An 18,673-nucleotide genomic window follows, 5' to 3' on the forward strand; every position below is an offset into this window, starting at 1 on the left:
AATTAAATGTATGTTCAAAAGAAAGAGTGCATTTAATTTACTTTTGGTTTAGTAATAATTTAAATTATGAATGGAGATAATGTAATTCTGTTGTCTGTATTGGTTGTTAAGATATTTGGACTCAGTAGTACATTTATGTGTTTCCAGATTTGACAGATAAAAGGGACAGATTGCAAACTCCTTCCCATGTCTGTCCCCAGCCATGCAGGTCACCTCCCCACAGGCAGCTGGTATTGTCAGTTTCTTGCATATCCTTCTAGCTATCCCCAAAATACAAAAGAATATTATTTTCTTCCTGTTTTTACACTATTAATGATGTGCTATGTTCATTGTTCTATGGTGTATGCATTTATGTTCAGTTAGTTCCTGAGGAAAAAAATGAAACGGATAGAGTAAATCGGGAGCCTATGGTATTCCCCACCAGAAACAAAGGGGCTCAAAGGACAGTGTTGTAAATAATCACAAAAACCTTGATTAGGTAATTAATCAGAACATGGAGCTATGTAGTGGTAAGTGACCTGTGTATGAGCCACCATGTTTTTGTGAGTTTTGTGGTGGTGAGTTTTGTGGCCAACGTCTAGAGGAACTTGCTGTTTGCCCTATTATTTATGGAGAATTTTGCCTGTGTATTTGGACATTTCTGTGCTTCTCATTTAATTTAAGTTTTAGTTATAAGTATATTCAATTAGCACTTATTTCTTTTTTCCATTTTACAGAGACATCGAGTACATAGTTAACTAATATATGAGCTACTTTATTTTGTGAGGGGAACTCGCCATCTTTCTTGGTTAAGAAATGTGGTACATTCATTGAGTTCTTACTGAATTTAAGGTACATCATGGGATCTGAGACCAGGGACTGGGGCTTGGTCTGCCATGCCCACACATGCTTCTTTTCTTCAGTAGACCCTTCTCTCCATGTTTTGCACCTCAGCACTCAGGACATTTTGGGGTGGTAGAGCTATGGATGAGCACATTTTCTTGGACCCAGCAGCCTTTCCAACCTCCCTTCCCCAGCCCAGACAGAAGATCTTCCAGTATCATGTAGGTACAGTGAATTAGATAGTTCTCCACCTGCAAAGTGGCATTTGCCAGTCTGTGGGAGGTGCATTGCAGGTGCCACAGTGTATTTTCTGTGTCGGTTCATACACCCATCTTTCCCATGTAGTTCTGAGTGGCTTCAGAGCCAGGGCTTGCTTACCCCTAGAGTCTAGCACATGGTGGGATGCCCTGCATGCTGAATGAGTGCAGATGAAGCTGACTCTTCCAGAGTCCGGTTCTGAGTGTAGGGCACTTGAAGATTGTGTAAACAAGTCTAGACTTTGGTTGGGAGCAGAAGGAAGCAGTAAAAGAGATGAATGCAGGAGGTGGGGCAGAAGAGTGACAGGCTTCTGTGGGCTTCCTAATAAGTTATTCCTAGTGGCGTTAGATGAGGGGAGATAGTGGGATAAGAGGCTAGTTAGAAAGCTTTTGACAAAGGCGAGTGATGATGGAGCTCTGCATTGCTTATTTCTCATTGCTCTAACTAGACTTCTCAGTAAAAAAAGTACTTCTATTAGATTTTTGCAGTACTTACAGTTGAATAAATTTGACATTGGAATGCCTTTGATATTTTAAAGTTTCAGAAAGCCCAGTATAATCAAGGAATATAGGGAGTTAGTAACTACCTTGTGATCAGTAAGGATGTTTTTTCAACAGTTGGTATATTTTACACTGTATTATGATAATAAAAGAGAAAACTCATCAGGGGGTTGAGAATCCTGCTTGGGGAACTTTGTATTCATCTCTTGAACCTGCAGATATTCATCTAGCCCCTTTTCTATGCTCCGGGAAGCTAGAAGGATTTAAAAGATGGGTAAGATACAGGGTATTTATGTCTGTGTTTTAGATATTGAACTCCAAACGTAAAAGAAATATCGAATTATTCTTCTTTATGTAAGAGAAATGTTTATGCGAGCTGTGTGTAAATCAGCCCTAAGTAAATTGAATTAAGTGGAATGTGCTGACAGAAGTTGCTATTTAAAGAAACCCTGTGATGAAACTTTTGTGAAATAAAGAACTTTTACAAACTGAAATCCAAATAAGCACACTCTGATTCGTATGGTTTTTCCCAAGGCAGAGTATCCCGTATCTTCTGTGTTGATTGAATTCCAGTTGGCCAACCACCTGACTGGTTAATAGAGTACACCATTAACTCAGTCAGTGACACTGGAGTTCTCCAAAGGAAGTAAAATAATTTACAGTTGTACAAAATCAGTTATTAAATAGGTTTTAATTCTCTAGCTTGGCTGGGTGTGATTTGCATCTTTCCTAACAGACAAGCATCTGCAAGTGTTTTGCCTGCAGAAGCTCATTAAAAATCAGTGCAAATCCTGACGACATCTCAAGCAGCAGGCATTAACTTGCAGAACCCTTGTAAGTGGATTGCATTTCCCGTATCAGTAAAGCTTCCTGACTGTTCATGCCACCATGAAAGTTTGTCCTCTAAGACTTAGTATGAGCAATACCACTCAAACAATGCTGATTTTTTAATAAACCCAAGGGAAACTGGCAAAGAATTAAAGAATGTATAAATGGAAAGGGAAATAGAAATTCTCAGATTATTTACTTACTTAAAATTAATGTATGCTATGAATTAAGCTAAGAAAATTACTTTGTAATTTAAACATCCTCAACAGTCTGCAGAAATTTCCAGCAACATTCAAGAGCACTGTGGTAAGGCTGGACTTTTCTGTCACGATCCTTTTACGTTTGCTTTCATTTTTGTAAAAAGTTTGCCATTAGTTATTTCAGTAAAGCAGCTCTGTTGTTCTATGATACTGCTCGATGAGCTGAAGCCTTTTGGGAAACAGCATTTGCAGAGAGAGCCACGGTGTAATAGCTGAACCCACTGGCACGTGTCCCAGAGCAAGCAGGGCTGGAAGCTTTTAGTGGAGTTAAAAGATGCCAGTCTGTCATTTGCATCCATTGAAATTGAGCAAGAGATTTCAGATGGAGCTTTACATTATACTTTCAGCAAGAGCAGCTGGGGAAGGGCTGCCGATTCCTTGTGAGCTGGGACCTATCAGCCGGTGTGTTTAATGGAATCCTGCTTCATCTTGGGAGCAGTTTCTGGGGCGTAATAATAATAACGCACACTCTTGGTGAAAGATAATGCTTGTGGTTATTAGAATGTGCCGACTGAGTAGGGGCTTTGGCGTTAAGAATGGTAGTGGTGGGGGAAGGCAAATATTTAGTAAAAGGATAGTGATGAGGAGAAAGCAGATATTTTATAGGATAAGGAAAGCCACAAATACATGATCAGTTTAAGAGTTTTAAGTAAAATGTTCATAAAAACGGGAGCTCTTCAGTACTAATCAGGCAAAATGTCCACAATCTCTAGCTTCCTTTATAAAACTCTACTCATCCTTGGCGGGTCACTTGGTTTTGTTCAAAGTCAACCTTTTCCTCCAGGGATATGTTTAATTAAGACCATCATCTGCCATTAGTGATCGTGCCCATCCAGTCATTCTTTTCACTCCTGCTGCCCTGCCGCCTTTTTCTTGACTCAAAAAATAATTTGTGCCACCATGTCTCTGTTTTTAACTTGCAATAAATTTTCTGCAGGAGTGAGTTTATGAGATTTTAAGATTTGTGGGCAAAATAGGACACTCCATTGTAAGAGCTTCCTTCCTTCGTTTTTGTTCTCTGGTGCTTGATTTGACTCGTGTGGAGTTTGAGAATGGATGTGTTCTATGCCTTATTAAGGAAAGCACTGAGAACTAGCCAGGTCCCACCTAACTAAGTTTCAGAACGACAGTGTTTTGGCACACCCTCAGTCTCTCCCCATTCCCAATTCTTCTCTGTTTGTTAGGACTTGGGCTTTTGCAACTGACACATTTCCCATTTTCAGTGGAATGCATGCTTTCGTTTTTCTTTGATGAAAGGACATAAATGTCTGTTTAAATGGTGGCTTGAATGTGTTCAGAGTTGGAAAATCTTGCAGGGAATCCATGGAACATGGAGGGATTCTGTGGTGAGAATGTCCCAGGAGACAAGGCAGGTAGGGAGAGCTCCTTGCAAAGTTAGAATTCAGCAGCTCATACTGGGGACACAATCTGTTTTAGCCAGGATGAAGAAAAAAGAAAAACAATATTAACACCTTTGGAATGACCTAGTGATAATATGATGGCAGAATCTCAATATGGTGAGTTTAATCCAGTGACTCTAATTAGGTGAATGACATTTTCAAGATACATATTAACCCTAGTTTCTTGTGGAACATTTACTTGTGGAATAGAATGCCATATCCAGTGGATTGATTTTGGTCAGTAATCTTCCTACCACTGAAACTCTTCCTGTTACTTTTTTACTCAGAAACCTTCAGTACCTCCCACAGCCCCTGAGTCACGTGCACAGAGGCCCTTGACAATCTGTTCAGCCTCATCTTCAGCATTACCCCTGTTCTGACCAGGTTCTAACCATACCCACCTGATTACCAGCAACCATGGTGGTGTGGTTTTATCTATTTGGATGCCAGCCCTCTCCCTGGCCCAAATGCTCAGTGATGCCCTTGGCATGTTAAGGTTTAACCTTAATTATCTCCTATTCCCTGACTCCCCCAGTCTCAGTTAGGACTACCCTCTCCCAAACTGCCCTACCGTCCCCTACATACCTGTGTTCCAGCTTTCTATTCCCGTGCAAAAAATCACCCTAAACAGTGGCTTAGAACAGTAGCGATAATTTATTTTGCTCATGAATCTGGAGGGCACAGCTAGGGAGTTCTGGCCTGGTGTCTCACGTGGTCTTCATCTCAGAGGTTCCTTTGCTCGTGGTCTGGTGCTGGGGCCTGGAAGAGTCCCACAGCTGGTGGTTTGGAACTGCTGGAGCTCCTGGGGCATTTCTCTCTCTTCCTGTGTTATTTCTCCACGTGGCAGCCTCAGATAGCTGGACTTCTTCCGTGGTGGTTGAAGGATCCTGGAGCCACTGTCCCAAGAGAGACCGGCAGGACCTGCCTGGCCTTGAAAGCTACACACAGTTGCATTAGCAGCACTGTATTCATTGAGATGGTCACAGAGTCCTGCTCATGTGTGGGGGAGTTACATAGACCCAACCTCTTGATGGGAGGAGTGTCACAGAACTAAGGGACATGGGTTTTTTGTTGTTGTTGTTTGTTTTTTGTTTTGGTTTCTTTTAGATTTTTAGTTGTGGTAAAATGCATAGAACATACAATTTACTATCTTAACCATTTTGAAGTGCACAGTTCGGTGACATTAAGCGCATTCACATTACTGTGTAACCATCACCATGTTTATCCATAGAGCTCTTTTCATCTTGCAGACAACCAAGTTCAGTACCCATTAAACATTTTCCCATCCCTCCAGCTCCTCGCACCCACTTCTACTTTCTGTTTCTATGAATTCTGCTTCCTATAAGTGAAATCATATAGTAGTTAACTTTTTGTGTCAGGCTTATTTCACTTAGTGTAACATCCTCAAGATTCATCCAAGTTATAGTTTGTGTTAGAATTTACTTCCTTTTTAAAGGCTGAATAATATTCTGTTGTATGCATATAGTGTATAGATCTTATTTATCCATTTATCTGTCGATGGACACTTGGCTTGCTCCCACCTTTTGGCAATTGTGAATAATGCTGCTGTGAACGTGGCTCTACAGTGAAGGACATGTTTTAAAATCAGCTCTCTGTTGTGGTTTGTTCTGTCTTTTGGTTCTTTTTCTTCCCTGAACTGGAGATACTTGAGAACACGAACAATGTCTTTTCTTCTTTAAATCCCTAAGGCCCAGCACAGGCACAAAAAATCTATTAGTAAGAGTGATGAATGGATCAATGAATGGATGGATGGATGGATGACAACTATCTAAACAAGGTGGCAAGTTTCGTTTCTAAAGTGTGGCAATGGCTATATTTTGTCCTGTCGAAGATGGGACCATCCCATAACATGCATCCTAAAGCAGTCACTGCCGAGTTGTGCTCTATTATTTTATCCTTATTGGACAGCACCTGGTACAGAGTGACCATTTTATAAATCTGGGTTGAGTTGAGTTAAACTGCAGTTGGGAAGTGGAGCTTGTAAGATGATGTTTTAATAATCTTTCATTATTTTATGCCTTCCACTGTGCTTAACATGTGATCCTGTATTGAGTAATTTCTGAGTAATTCAAGGAGCTGTGAAGTAGCACACTTCCTTTGTGTGTTGATTTGTCTCTACTTAATTACATTTTAAGCCTGGCAGCCCTGATAATGACACATTATGTGCAAATTGTGTAATATTAGACTTGATTTTCACTACATCCATTTTAGCCCTTTTCATGTGCAGACTTGGGTGGTAGCAGCTCTTTCTAAAGTGCAGTCCACGTGACACTAATAGTGACTGTGGACGGCATGGTGGCTCATAGTAAAATCCGTGCATAGGCTTTGTTGCTCTTTTATTTTAGTTAAATTTAAAGACCAGAGAGGAAGAAGGATATATGTTAATATATCAAATAAACAGCTATCCTTGTTTTCCTTTGTCTTCTTTTATTATCCACCCCCACCAGAGAGTTTATGCAAAAAAAAAAAAAAAGCCCAATAAACAAAAACGAAAATGAAAGTGATCATAATATCCTGACTTCCTGTTTTATTATAAATGAGATAAACACTGGATAGTATTTTCCTTTAATTTCTTCATGCGTGTTCTTCACATTAACATTTGAGGAACGGTTTGGAGTTTCCATATGCCTCCTACATCTTTTATTTAGACAGTATGGTGAAATGGAAAAGCTTTGGATTTGGAGTTGGATAGGCTTAGATTTGGATTTTAGGTTCTGTCATTTACTTGTAAATGTACTACTTGGGAAAAGTAGGACTAATAAGAGAGATCTCTTGGCCAGTTGGAAAGATTCAGTCCGACCCAGTTGACCCATTGGTTTTAAGCATCTGTGTGCTTCTGTATTTGTAATCATAAACATGATGAAAGTGGAACCCGACATATTCTGGGAACTGAGGTACCAAGAAGCTATGGTTCTGCTTCTATCCCTTCCTTTTTGCTTAGTATCATGGCGTTTTAGATAAGGCCAGATTCTTATTTAACAGATGGGGTAGTTGAGACCCAGAGGATGAAATGAATGATGCGGGGACTAGAGCACATGAGAGGCAGAACCAGGGACTTTGTCCATTGTTTTACTGTATTGATTATTATATCACTGCCTATCCTACCATGTTCTCAGTCTTTCCTCCCCCTTCTCCCTCTTTTCAATCCCAGTTCACCGTGCTTTAGTGCGTGGACACACACACACACACACACACACACTGGACGGCAGAGATCGAGAAGGATGCAATGTCTAGCTTGGTTTTCACGGGAGCCTGCCAGTACTGTTCCTGGCTAGACATGGTCAGTGCTTCTTGGTCACTTACAACAATAGCATATTTTGAAGAACTAAATATAATTCCTTCTTTCTAGGTTTTCCTTTTCATTTGTAGTTTTTGGACCCATGTGATATCCTTGAGGCACCCACATTATTTTCTTTTTCTCAATTTCCATGACCTGAATTACCATTGCAGGCATCTCTGCTATAACCTAATATATATATTTCTGAAATCCTCACCTTCTGCAAAATCATGCAGGCAATTGCCTAATGGGAAACAGAGGGTTGGGGCCGAGCACTCTAAATCTATGCTGCTTTGAAACCAGAGCACTAATAAAGACAATAAAACCAGAGTAAAAACAGTAGCACAGTTCAGAAGACATATTAAATTCCTACTATATACATATGTATTTGGATAAACATGACTTTAACTTATTAAGAAATGTGGGCTGCTTGATGGATGGGAATGGAAGGGAGGCTAAGAGGCTGGTGGGGATTGGGAGACAAGAGGGAAGTGGGCAAAGGTCTCTGAGAATCATGCCTCGTGAATTGTGTAGAGGGGCACTTATTATTTTTTTTTATAGATAATATTTTGGGATTTTTTAAAAAAAGATTTTATATATTTGAGAGAGCAGGGGGATGGGGAGGAGGAAGGGAAGAGGCAGAGGGAGAGGGAGAAGAAGGCTTCCTGCTGAGCCTGGTGCGAGGCTCTGATCCCAGGACCCTGAAATCATGACCTGAGCTGAAAGCAGACGCTTAACCAACTGATTGAGCCACCCAGGCGCCCCCAGAGGGGCATTTATAAGACTCAGGGCCCACCAGGCTCAGGCCATGAGGGGACAGAGCACGCACGCTCTGGTGCTATGAGGAGTATCAGCTTCATTGTGTAGTCTGTGGAACGTTTATTCATTCTGCATTCGACAGAATTCAAATATTTGAATAATATTCCTGAATGCTGGAAAGTAAATAGAGATATCTCAGAGGACTTTTCCTGAGAACCTTATTTAGTATCTTGTTCCTGGTAGGTTATGGAAAACATGTTACAAAAGGCCAAGAACAAAGTCATAGAGCTTCTCGGGGGTGTAGAACCAGGGGCAAAATCAGTGAGCAGAAAAGCAAACTGATGGGATGGGAGAGAATCCTTTGTGGGGGCCAAAGACATCTTTCCCCAGTTAATAGAACAGGACCAATGAACACTGTCTTCTCAGGGTCTATAGCCTGTTTCTGTTTTTTATTGTTTTTTACATTTCATTTGTCATTTTTATTTTTAACTTTTTTTATACTAATCCTGTGGGAATGCATTTTGTGTCACCCGCGCACCAGTCAAAAATAGAAATAAACACCACTCATACCTCTAGCTGCTTGATTTTTGGAAGGTTTGAAAATGATGGGAAGTGGCTGGCTGAAACTGTCCATGGGTGACTGACTGGGTTTCCTTAAACCGAGTTAACATGACCTTCGATTCTGTCCTCATCAAGCCTCCCACCATCCTCAGGGCCCATCATGTGGATGTCCGGTGTCTCCCTGGACCGCATGGAGGTCTCTGCCTGGTAATGGGGGGGTGGTCTATGCCTCTCTGAGTCTCTGGGACTGGGGAGGTGAAGGGGCTTTGTAGAATAAGATGTGACAAGAGAGACTGAGAAATGGGGCCAAATAGGAGCAGGACTATGAATTAGGAGCAGCAATGCAGGTTGGAATGTGTGTCCTGCGTTACTTCCTGGCAGTAACTTGCTGGAGGAGCTCTCAGACACTAACCACAGGATAAGGACTGTTTGAGTAAGAGCCACATGTCTGGGCCACCCAGCAGAAGTTAGGAAAGGCAGACATCCCTCAAAGCTGGTGGCACAGAGGTGTCCCCTAGTGGGTGGTAATTGAGCAGGTCTTTCAGGAATGGACAGGATCGGGTTAAGTGGAGATGGTGTAAAGGTAGGGAAGAAGAGTGGGGCTGAGGGAGGGTTTGGGGCAAGGGAAGGATACAGAGCTGTTCCTTTGGGCTCCTGAGGATGACCACTGTGATGTTCACAGACCTCATTCCTGGAACCACAGGGCAGCTGACCTTTTCTCTTTTTTCTTTTTTTGTTTCGTTTTGTTTCTTTTCTTTTCTTTTCTTTTCTGGCCTGGGCTGTTCTTTTTCTGGGTTTGTTGTTGTTGTTGTTCTTTTCTGTTCTCCCCTCCCCTCCCCTTTCCTTTCATGCCCTTCATGCCACTCACTCAGAGAATGCTTATTGGAAATTGATGATAATGGCCATATGGGAAGTCTCAGAGCTTATCTAGGATTTGGATCCCTGGAGCATAATTGGTGGGTGGAAAGCAGATGGATGGGGCAGGAATATTCTTCTCTTCCTACAAATGACAGTTGATTATAAGTTATAAAAATTGGCATTTCCCCTGTGGTCCTAGATTCCAAGATTATTGAAGGTTATTACTATTTATTATGACTGCTTCTTTAGCAAATGGATCAAAGAATGACATTGATTATTGAGAATTAACAAGGTTGGACTTAAGGCTTTCATAAACCAGGGTCATCTGAATCTAATATGTCTCTTCTTTTACCATGACCCATTGTCTAAGAATCCAGAGTACATTTCCTACGTCTCTGAAGTCCCGCAGTTTGATGAGAGCTCCACCCCACAGTCGCTTCTGTTTCTCTTTCAGTTGCTCTCTGCCAAGCTTTTGTGTGCATGAAGATACTGGGCCCGAGAAAGGATTGCATTGTTTGTTAAATGGAAATTATACTCAGCATCGAGGCTTTACATGGACAAGGAGAGGGCATTTGGACTTCCCTTCCTTTTTAAAATGCAGTTAAACTGGTATTCAGAACAATGGTGGGAAAGTACTAATTAATATACTATATGACAGATAGTAAAATAAACAAGGTGGGCAGTTGTTTATGTAAGAGGCATTTATAAACTCTTCACTCTGGAACTGCAGGCTTTGGGGGAGATCAGGTTTTCTCTGGTTTTCTGCAGTCCCACCCAGCTCCCCTCTAGATCCGCCTCCAAGAAGAAATGTGCTCCCTAGATCTGGGAATCTTTCTGTCTGAAGGCTGCTGGGAGACCTCAAAATTGGGATCTGCCCCCTCCTTCCTCTCTCTGGACTCTATTTTAGAGCTGCAGGAAAGATTTGAGGCTTTTTGCAAGCTTTCAACTCTGAGGTATTTTGGAAAACTGTAATTTTGTTTGTTCTCTGCTGTATGCATGTGGTTTCTTAAAACACAAGTGTGATTATTTTCTGCATCCTTTCCATAGCAAACATTTCCCCCCTAAACTACAGGCTCCAAAAGTGGGTTCCTGAGTGCACTTGACGTACAGTCTCCTTTGGAATGCTGATTGAGAGTGACTGTCGCTGCAGTGAACAACTTGCTGCAGTTTTGAGTTTTGCCAGGTGGTTTCCAACCTTGTCTTGGGCTTTGCCCTCCGTGTGTTCCGCAGCCAGACGTGCCCAGGGCAGTCCGTATATTCCAGCGAGCCACGAGGTACTACTGCGCTCATATAAACTTAATTTGATGATGGCGAGGGCATTCTATAAAATAGCACTTTGTGAAAGACCGTTAGCATGTAGAATGGACTCTGAAGCTAGATTACTTTGGTTTGAATCCCAGCTTTTCTTTTTTTTTTTTTTAAAGATTTTATTTATTTATTTGACAGAGAGAGACAGCCAGCGAGAGAGGGAACACAAGCAGGGGGAGTGGGAGAGGGAGAAGCAGGCTCCCAGCAGAGGAGCCTGATGTGGGGCTCGATCCCAGAATGCCGGGATCACGCCCTGAGCCGAAGGCAGACACTTAACAACTGCGCCACCCAGGTGCCCCGAATCCCAGCTTTTCAATTTTTTTTTTCCTGGCCACTTTATTGTTTCTTTTCACTATCAAAATTTTAATCTACCTGGACTTTATTTTGTTATAAGGAGTCACATTTGGATAGCTATTTATTCTTTTTTTAAATGATGTTTTTCTTGTGGTAAATAACACAACATAGAATTTGTCATTTTAGCCACTTTTAGGTGTGCAGTTAGGTGGCATTAAGGACGTTCACAACTTTGCCACCATGTGGCTTTGGTCGAATTATTTTGCCTCTTTGTGTCTCAGTTTCTTTATCTACAAGTGGGGATAACACACTCATGAAGTTTTTAGAAGACTGCGAGTTAGTTTCTAGAAAATACTCAGTGTTTCCAGGCCACTGTAAGTGTTCAATGATGATTAATGGCCATGACCACACGTAGTACTGGCTGACCTGCCTTTGCTCGGAGGAACCATTGATGAGCTGGTATCCTATGTATGCTGCATATATTACGTGAAAAGGTAGGTGGTGGCAACTATTGTCCACTGAATCCGTGTGAAGACCTAGAAAATTCTCAGTGCAGACACTGGGTATTTTCCCTTATTTTTGTGTCCACTATAGCATGGGACTAACATGCACTTGGAATTTCAGGGGAAGAAAAGATTTTCCAAGATTTAGATTTCAGATTGTTTGCACAGCAGTTAATAATGAAAAGATAAGACCTGTTTGGTCTTCACGTTCAAAGCATAATGCAAGAGACTTGAAGAGGGTGGGCTTCTGACTGTATCCCACAAACACTAGCTCTTTTCAGAGCCTTTGATGAAAGTTCTTGCTTTAAAAAAAATGATAGCAACAATTATTTGTTTTCATGAAGTCTAGATGAGTAAATCATGTGATCACAATGAGAGGAAAAAGAGAAGTCTGAAGAGAAGCAGCATTTTGTTTACATTTAAATGTTCCAGAAGTGGTATGTTTGAAAATAATATACCAGTTTAATATATTTTCTTAAATAAGTTAGATAAAGCACATTTATTATACTTTCTGTTAATTGATAAAAACAGTCTCTTTTTTTATAATCAAGTCTTTTACTTTTTAGTTCAGCAAGGAGCTTCTAACTAGATCTGTAAAAAAGGATGCGGAAATCATCCAATTTAAGCTATTTCTAGCCTTAAAATTCATGATCCTACAAGAGAATATACTACATTCAGTCACCATCACAAAAATGTCTTTCTTATCAGTGCTGCCCTAGCTAAATGTGAACTTTAAAAATGGGAAAACCAGGCACTTTGTAGACAGTTCACTCTTTGTTTCATATTTTTGGGGCTAAGAAAAAAAAAATTGCCCAAGGAAGTATTTCTGGAAGGAGTCAAACTTTTCAACTGCCTTAGTAGTTTAGTCTACAACATTTTTGTTGTTTTAGGAATTGGTAGTGACCCTAAGTATAACTGAAAGAAGACACATTTCTAAAGCACGGATCATGATTGGTTCCTAACAAGTGAGTGATAATGTGGCAAGCAATGCTGTTATCATGTTACGCACAGTTGGTCAGGGCGTCAGTATAATACCATCATTATCATGGAATTGTGTAATAAACCCGTGGGGCAGAGTGCTGTAGTGGGCATAACACTGGATTTTGGTTCAGGAAGTCTGAATTCCAGGACTCACCATGGTGCTTGGACCATGGAGCCAAGCCCTTAGGTTTCAAGAAGTTGTGATGGGAAAGAGAAAGGCATTGCTTTATGGTAGCACCTTCTAGAAGGTTGTTTTCTAGTTCATTTTCTTTCCTCATTTTTCACATTTTTCCAGGGTGACATCATGTATGGCAACTCCTTATTTCAATGCTGATGTCTTTCAAAACTACATTTTTTTTGTTTTTTTTTTTTAAAGATTTTATTTATTTATTTGACAGAGAGAGAGAGCCAGCGAGAGAGGGAACACAAGCAGGGGGAGTGGGAGAGGAAGAGGCAAGCTCCCAGAGCTCCCGGTGGAGCAGGGAGCCTGATGCAGGGCTCGATCCCAGGACCCTGGGATCACACCCTGAGCCAAAGGCAGACGCTTAACAACTGAGCCACCTAGGCGCCCCACAAAACTGCATTTTAACCAACACCTTTCTCATGACACAATCCAGTGACCAATAGACCACTCTGCTTGGTTGCTCCATAGATATCTTAAATTGGTGTCTCCAAAACTAAGCTCACCCTGCCTCTTCTAACCCACCACTACCCTGTTTCTTTTCCAGCTTTCCTTTTGAGCAAGTAGCATGCTTCCAGGCATTTTTCCAAGCCAGAAACCCCAAGATGCCCTCAATTTTCCTTTCTCCTCACTTTCTGTATTTAACTGATTGCTAAGCTCTGCCAGTTGTACCTCATAAAGGTCTCCCCTGTCCATTCCCCCTTGATGATAACGATGACAGTGGTGGTGGCAGTGGTAATGACAGTGACGATGATGTCCATTTCTCTATATCAACTTCTTCACCTTACTTCAGACCCTCCTTATTTCTTACCCGGATTTTTGTGGCTGCTGTCGTTAACAGCTGCTTCCATGGATCCCTACTCGGCATCCATTTCACGTGCCTCGGCCATAATGCCAGTCCCACCTCCTCAACAGGCTTCTCCATCCCTGCATTCTTCATCCGGCCTGCGTGCTTTAGTCTGGAGTGAATTATCCCCTCTGCCCTGGCAGTCTCCGTGTCCACCTGTCTGGAGATTCAGCTTCTAGGCCTGTGCCTCTTTGAAGCCCTTTTCAACCTTTCAGAATTGATATTTAACCATGCTGATAAATGTAGATCTAATTCATTGTGTGTTTTGTTTCCTTTTCTACCTCCCCTGTTGGGCTCCACAAATCACTTGTTATGAATTGAGTCTTAAATTCACATCACTATAGATAACACCTGGCATGGTGTGTCTGTCTTGTGGAGGACAGCCAATAAATGACAGAGTGAGAGAGTGAACATGTGGAGGGTTTTCCCTGGCGGGGGAAGGGGTTGGGAAGGTGCCACACAGCCCTTGGGAGTCTCCCTCCATCGTCTGTGATTTCCTGCTGAGCAAGCTTACATGGGCGATTTTGCTTGGCTCTCTCCAGCTAGATATGTGCTCTGGGACCGGAGCTGAAAAATATGAGGCAGGACATTTTTTACATTTCCAGATTGAGCTTGTTGGTAGGGAGAGGTACTGAGGTTGAGCAAGACCAAATTAACACTGTGAAAGACACACATTTCTCTCAGGCATCTGTATGCACTGTGGCCATCCCAGTGGTCTCACTTTCTGTTCATGCCCACACGCTTCAAGTGGGCCTTTAACGTCACCTGGCTCTCACTCCACATTTGTCTAGTGCAGACACTTTCCAGCTTTCTTATTAACTACTTCATACTCTGTCTTTCCTTAAACCTTTAATAGCTTCTCTTCCCTCTTTAAAATCGCAGGCCCCCTCTTCCCACTTCCTGCTTGAGTTTTCTCTCTAGCCTGTACCACCGTCTAACATACTCTCTATTTTCCCTGTTAGTTTTGTTTAGGTCACCCCCCCGAACGTTAAGTGCTGGAGGGCAGGCATTTTGCCAGTGTTCACGGAGCCGGTGCACAAGTATTTGTTGAATGACTGTAGAGAAGAAGCTTTCCCAAACAGAAGATTAGAATTCACTGTCCATTTCCCTCTCCCAATAGAGTAAGTTTCATTTGAAATTTCAAGTTCTTGTTGTATCTAAAAGATGAACAAAGCTGAATTTAAAATTTCCCAACACAATGTGTCTGCTTTCAAAAAAGCACCTACAAATGAAATCATAATTTAGGCTGCTCTGAACATTTTTGTACACATGAAATATCATTAGTAGTAAAAACACTATTTCCATTATGTACTGCAGAATTCCTATGGATTTTCAAATAGACTCAAATATAAAATTTGTTTTCATATCGACTGTTACATTTAAATGTTGCAGTAGCTTTAGATTTCTTGATTCATATCTTAAAAATATCACTGGTAGTATCTTTGAGGTTTTTTTTAATAGAGTTTGTGGTAAAGTTTGTGGTCCTCCTTCAACCTCACTAGCATATGTTGAAACTTGTGGATGGCTTTTGAAATTTTGCCTCATTTGAGATTAATCATCTACTGATAATTAATTAACATCATATGATATAAATTTTTAATTCTGTATGATTTCTGCTTCAAAATGATGGCTCTTACCCTCCCTCTACTGACTTAACACAAGTACTTGGAAAACTTGAATAACAGGCTGTCTGGCTAGCGGAGCTGCGGTTTCCTTCATAGTTAATAAAAGGAAAGATTCCTTTCTTTGTCTTAGAACTCTCTTAAAATGTACCAACACATTTCCATGCCATTTAGAAAGTCTCCAGGAGGGTCAGTAATCTTATCTGTGATAATGAAAGATCTTACATGGCCTCATGCCTGAGATTATTTACCAAATTGTAGAAAAAAATGGTAATATTTGATTTGCCTCTAAAGGGCTCCTTTTTGGGGGGGAGAGAGGGTCAGAGAGAGAATCTTAAGCAGGCTTCACACCCAGCGTGGAGCCTGACTTGGGACTCGATCTCACAACCCTGAGATCATGATCTGAGCGGAAATCAAGAGTCAGATGTTTGACTGAGCCACCCAGGCGCCCCTAAAAGGCTCTTTTTAATAAGTGAGACCAAATCAATAATACATGTGAAAGTGCTATGTAAACTACAAAAGCACTCCATCCTCTTTATCTTTGGGGGTAGTATTCACTTTTCTTAATGGTTTTATTGCTATTTTTGAAGAACATAATAAAAGAATCTGATGGTTATGGTGAACTAAAATTAAATAGACTATTTCACAGTATATTTGATTTCAAAAGCTTCCAACAAAGGTAAAAATCCTCGAAAAACTTTATGGATTGGTCATTTTTAGGAGAAAGGGCTTTCTTTCCAGCAAATAACATTTCTCTTATGGTTGAGAGTTTCAGTATTTATGTAATCATCAACTCAGAACAGCACATTGTTTCATTCTTGATAGTGAGCCTGGAATGATAATAAAACTCGGGCAAGTCTGGGACCATAGAGTTCTGAGTTTGCTCCTCTCTCTTCTCCCCCGCCTGCGTACAAGGAGTCCCCTCCCTGACTCCGACTCCAGCACACTAATGTGAGTTTGGGCATGCGCGAAGTCCATGCTCCTTAGAGCCCTTGGGACTCACTTCCTTTGCCTCCCCCAGATGACTCCTCTTGCAGTACTTGCGAGACCCCTTATTGACTAGCAACTAGTTTTCCTGAAGTTAGGGTGAGACACAGACTACCCAGGAACTGGCTGCTAAGTGACTGGTCAGGCAACAAACTGTGTGTTACATTTTAAATACTGACCACGTGCTTTAGTGAAGAGGCCTTTGAGCTCAGGAGCCACACAGGAAAAGCTGTCCCTCCTGCAGCCCAGAGAACCTGGAGTCCTTGCCCTCCCCTCACAGCACCTGAGCAGCTGCCGGCCCCCTACTCTCCCTGTTCCCTTCCTTGGGGCTCAGGAGCCCTGTTCCCAGCAGAGTCCCATGCAGTGTCTCATTTGGGCTTCTCTGCACCCCCGGGGACCCCTGTTCCTGTGGTGCCTGTTCTCACACCTCACTACTGTGAAAGGCAGGGCTCTTCCTTTCTGTGCTGTGAGACTGTTAGAGCAGGAGCTGTCCTAGTTATATTTTCCTTCTTAATCGTCTTTTGTTGAGTTCCAGGTGCTGCTGCTTCGTACTCATCATCACTTTTTCTCCCCAACACTGAGGAGGACAACTGTGTCGAGCACATATGCTTGGCACCCTGGCAAGTGGGGGTGCATATCTACAGATGCATGGATGGAGCTAGAGAAAACTGTTATGTGGTGCTTGGTCACAGAGTGGCATGACACTGTTCATGACACTGTCCCTGTGTCATTCTCCAGAGCTGCCCCCTTCTCTCAGGCTTCCAGCCCCTATAGGGTTAGTCATTTCTAGCATTCTGGGGAATTTTATGTTCCAGGATAATGTTTGTCTTTTGTGACCATTTTGGAAAAAAATTCATTTCTTTCTAACTGTTATAAAAATAACATACAGCATAACATTTACCACGTTAACCGTGTTTCAGTGTGTCGTTCGGTGCGCTTACGTGGCTGTGCAACCGTCACCGCCATCCATCCACTGGACTCTTTCTATCTGTGTAGCTTCTACACGTAGCTCTTCCTTCCGCCTCCCAGCTGGCCACCGTCCTACTTTCTGTCTCTATGAGTTTCACCACGTGAAGCCCCTCCTACGAGTGCGACCATACGGTATTTGTCTTTTCTGTGGCTGGTTTATTTCACTTAGCAAAATGTCCTCAAGTTTCATCCACATCGTAGCACGTGTCCGAACTTCCTTCCTTTTTAAGACCGAATACTATTGCCCTGTGTGTATACACCCTATTTTGCTTCTCTATTCATCCCTTGGTGGACATTTGGGCTGGTCCCACCTTTTGAATGTTGCAAATTAGGCTGCTTAAAGCATTCATGTTTTATAAGAAAATTAGTATTTCCCCTTCAAATTAGTATGTCCCATTTTAAAGATGATTACGGTCGATGGGCTGTTTTGATTACGTCTCTGAGCCCAAAGTTGCCTTTAAGCAAATGGGAAATGATTCGTGGTGCCGTGAAGCCTTAGCTCCGCAGAGTCGCCAGGCGATGGGTCATGACACAGAGAGGCTGTCACCACCTAAAATGTTTTTGTTTTGAGTGACTTTATGGGAGAACGTTAAAAGAATTACTTACACACTTCCCTCCTGTCTTCAACAGAACATTTTAAACCTAGTTTAATCCTCGAATAGATGGACTATCGCTGGATCGTTGGGAGTTGTTAGTATGTTCTTGTGTCACAGCCGCATTGTGCTGTAGTGTTTAGGGGGGTCCTGGCATTGCCTCTTAAAGTTTTTAATTAAAAATACTTAAAATTTAACATGTAGGTCGATTTCACTGTTCGTTACTGTTCCTTGTAAGAAGTGTACTTTCTTACGGCTGTTTCTCTTTTCCTTATGTGCTTGTTGTTTCTAAAATGCTGTGGGGCTGGAACAGTTAATAATAGCATTTGTTAGAATTGTGTTTAAGAGTAGAAAGCCTCTTTTAGAAGTTCTTTAAGTGAAATGATTATACTTTGGGGCAGGAAATCCATTGCCCTCCTCCACTCCCGCCCATATATGTGCTGGTCTTTTAAAAATCTATAATCTGATTTTTTTTTTTTTTGCCTGTGCTTTGGATAGGAGAGGCACAATAAAGAAATCAGTTTTTGCTGTCAACATTTCAGTAATGCATTTGTTAGTAAAAGGCCACGTACATGTAATTACCTCTTTGGTACTTTGTGGGCTTAATGGGTATCATCCGCTAATAAAATCACCGCACCAAGAGTCTAATCTGTCACTAGATGCTTTTTGGCATTTACCAAAATTAATTTCTGTTTCTTATTTCCTCCTGCAACCTTGGAAAGGGAAACCTTCGAACCAACTTATAAATTTTTCACTCAATATACATGATTTTTTTATTCTTTTATCTAAGATTTGCTGTTATCCTGAGGCATTCATGCCTATGGTGTACTTCATGAGCTTGTCA

At 41.6% G+C, this 18,673-nt stretch overlaps 1 protein-coding gene across 6 annotated transcripts in view; it reads left to right on the forward strand.

Annotated features, from left to right (window-relative positions):
* Nucleotides 1-18,673, forward strand: part of LRCH1 (leucine rich repeats and calponin homology domain containing 1) — a 191,346-nt gene that overhangs the window by 62,221 nt on the left and 110,452 nt on the right. Inside the window, exon 1 of one of the 6 annotated variants that reach the window (XM_087865145.1) lies at nt 12,216-14,779. The exons of the other annotated variants lie outside the window; for them this stretch is intronic. The gene's annotated coding sequence lies outside the window, so the exon portion shown is untranslated. Of the gene's footprint in view, nt 1-12,215; nt 14,780-18,673 lie in introns of those variants that run through there. 6 annotated transcript variants of the gene reach the window in all.

The sequence above is a fragment of the Ursus americanus genome, chromosome 10 (assembly GCF_024610735.1).
Source record: "Ursus americanus isolate L20-20 chromosome 10, mUrsAme1.1.p, whole genome shotgun sequence".
NCBI lineage: Eukaryota > Metazoa > Chordata > Mammalia > Carnivora > Ursidae > Ursus > Ursus americanus.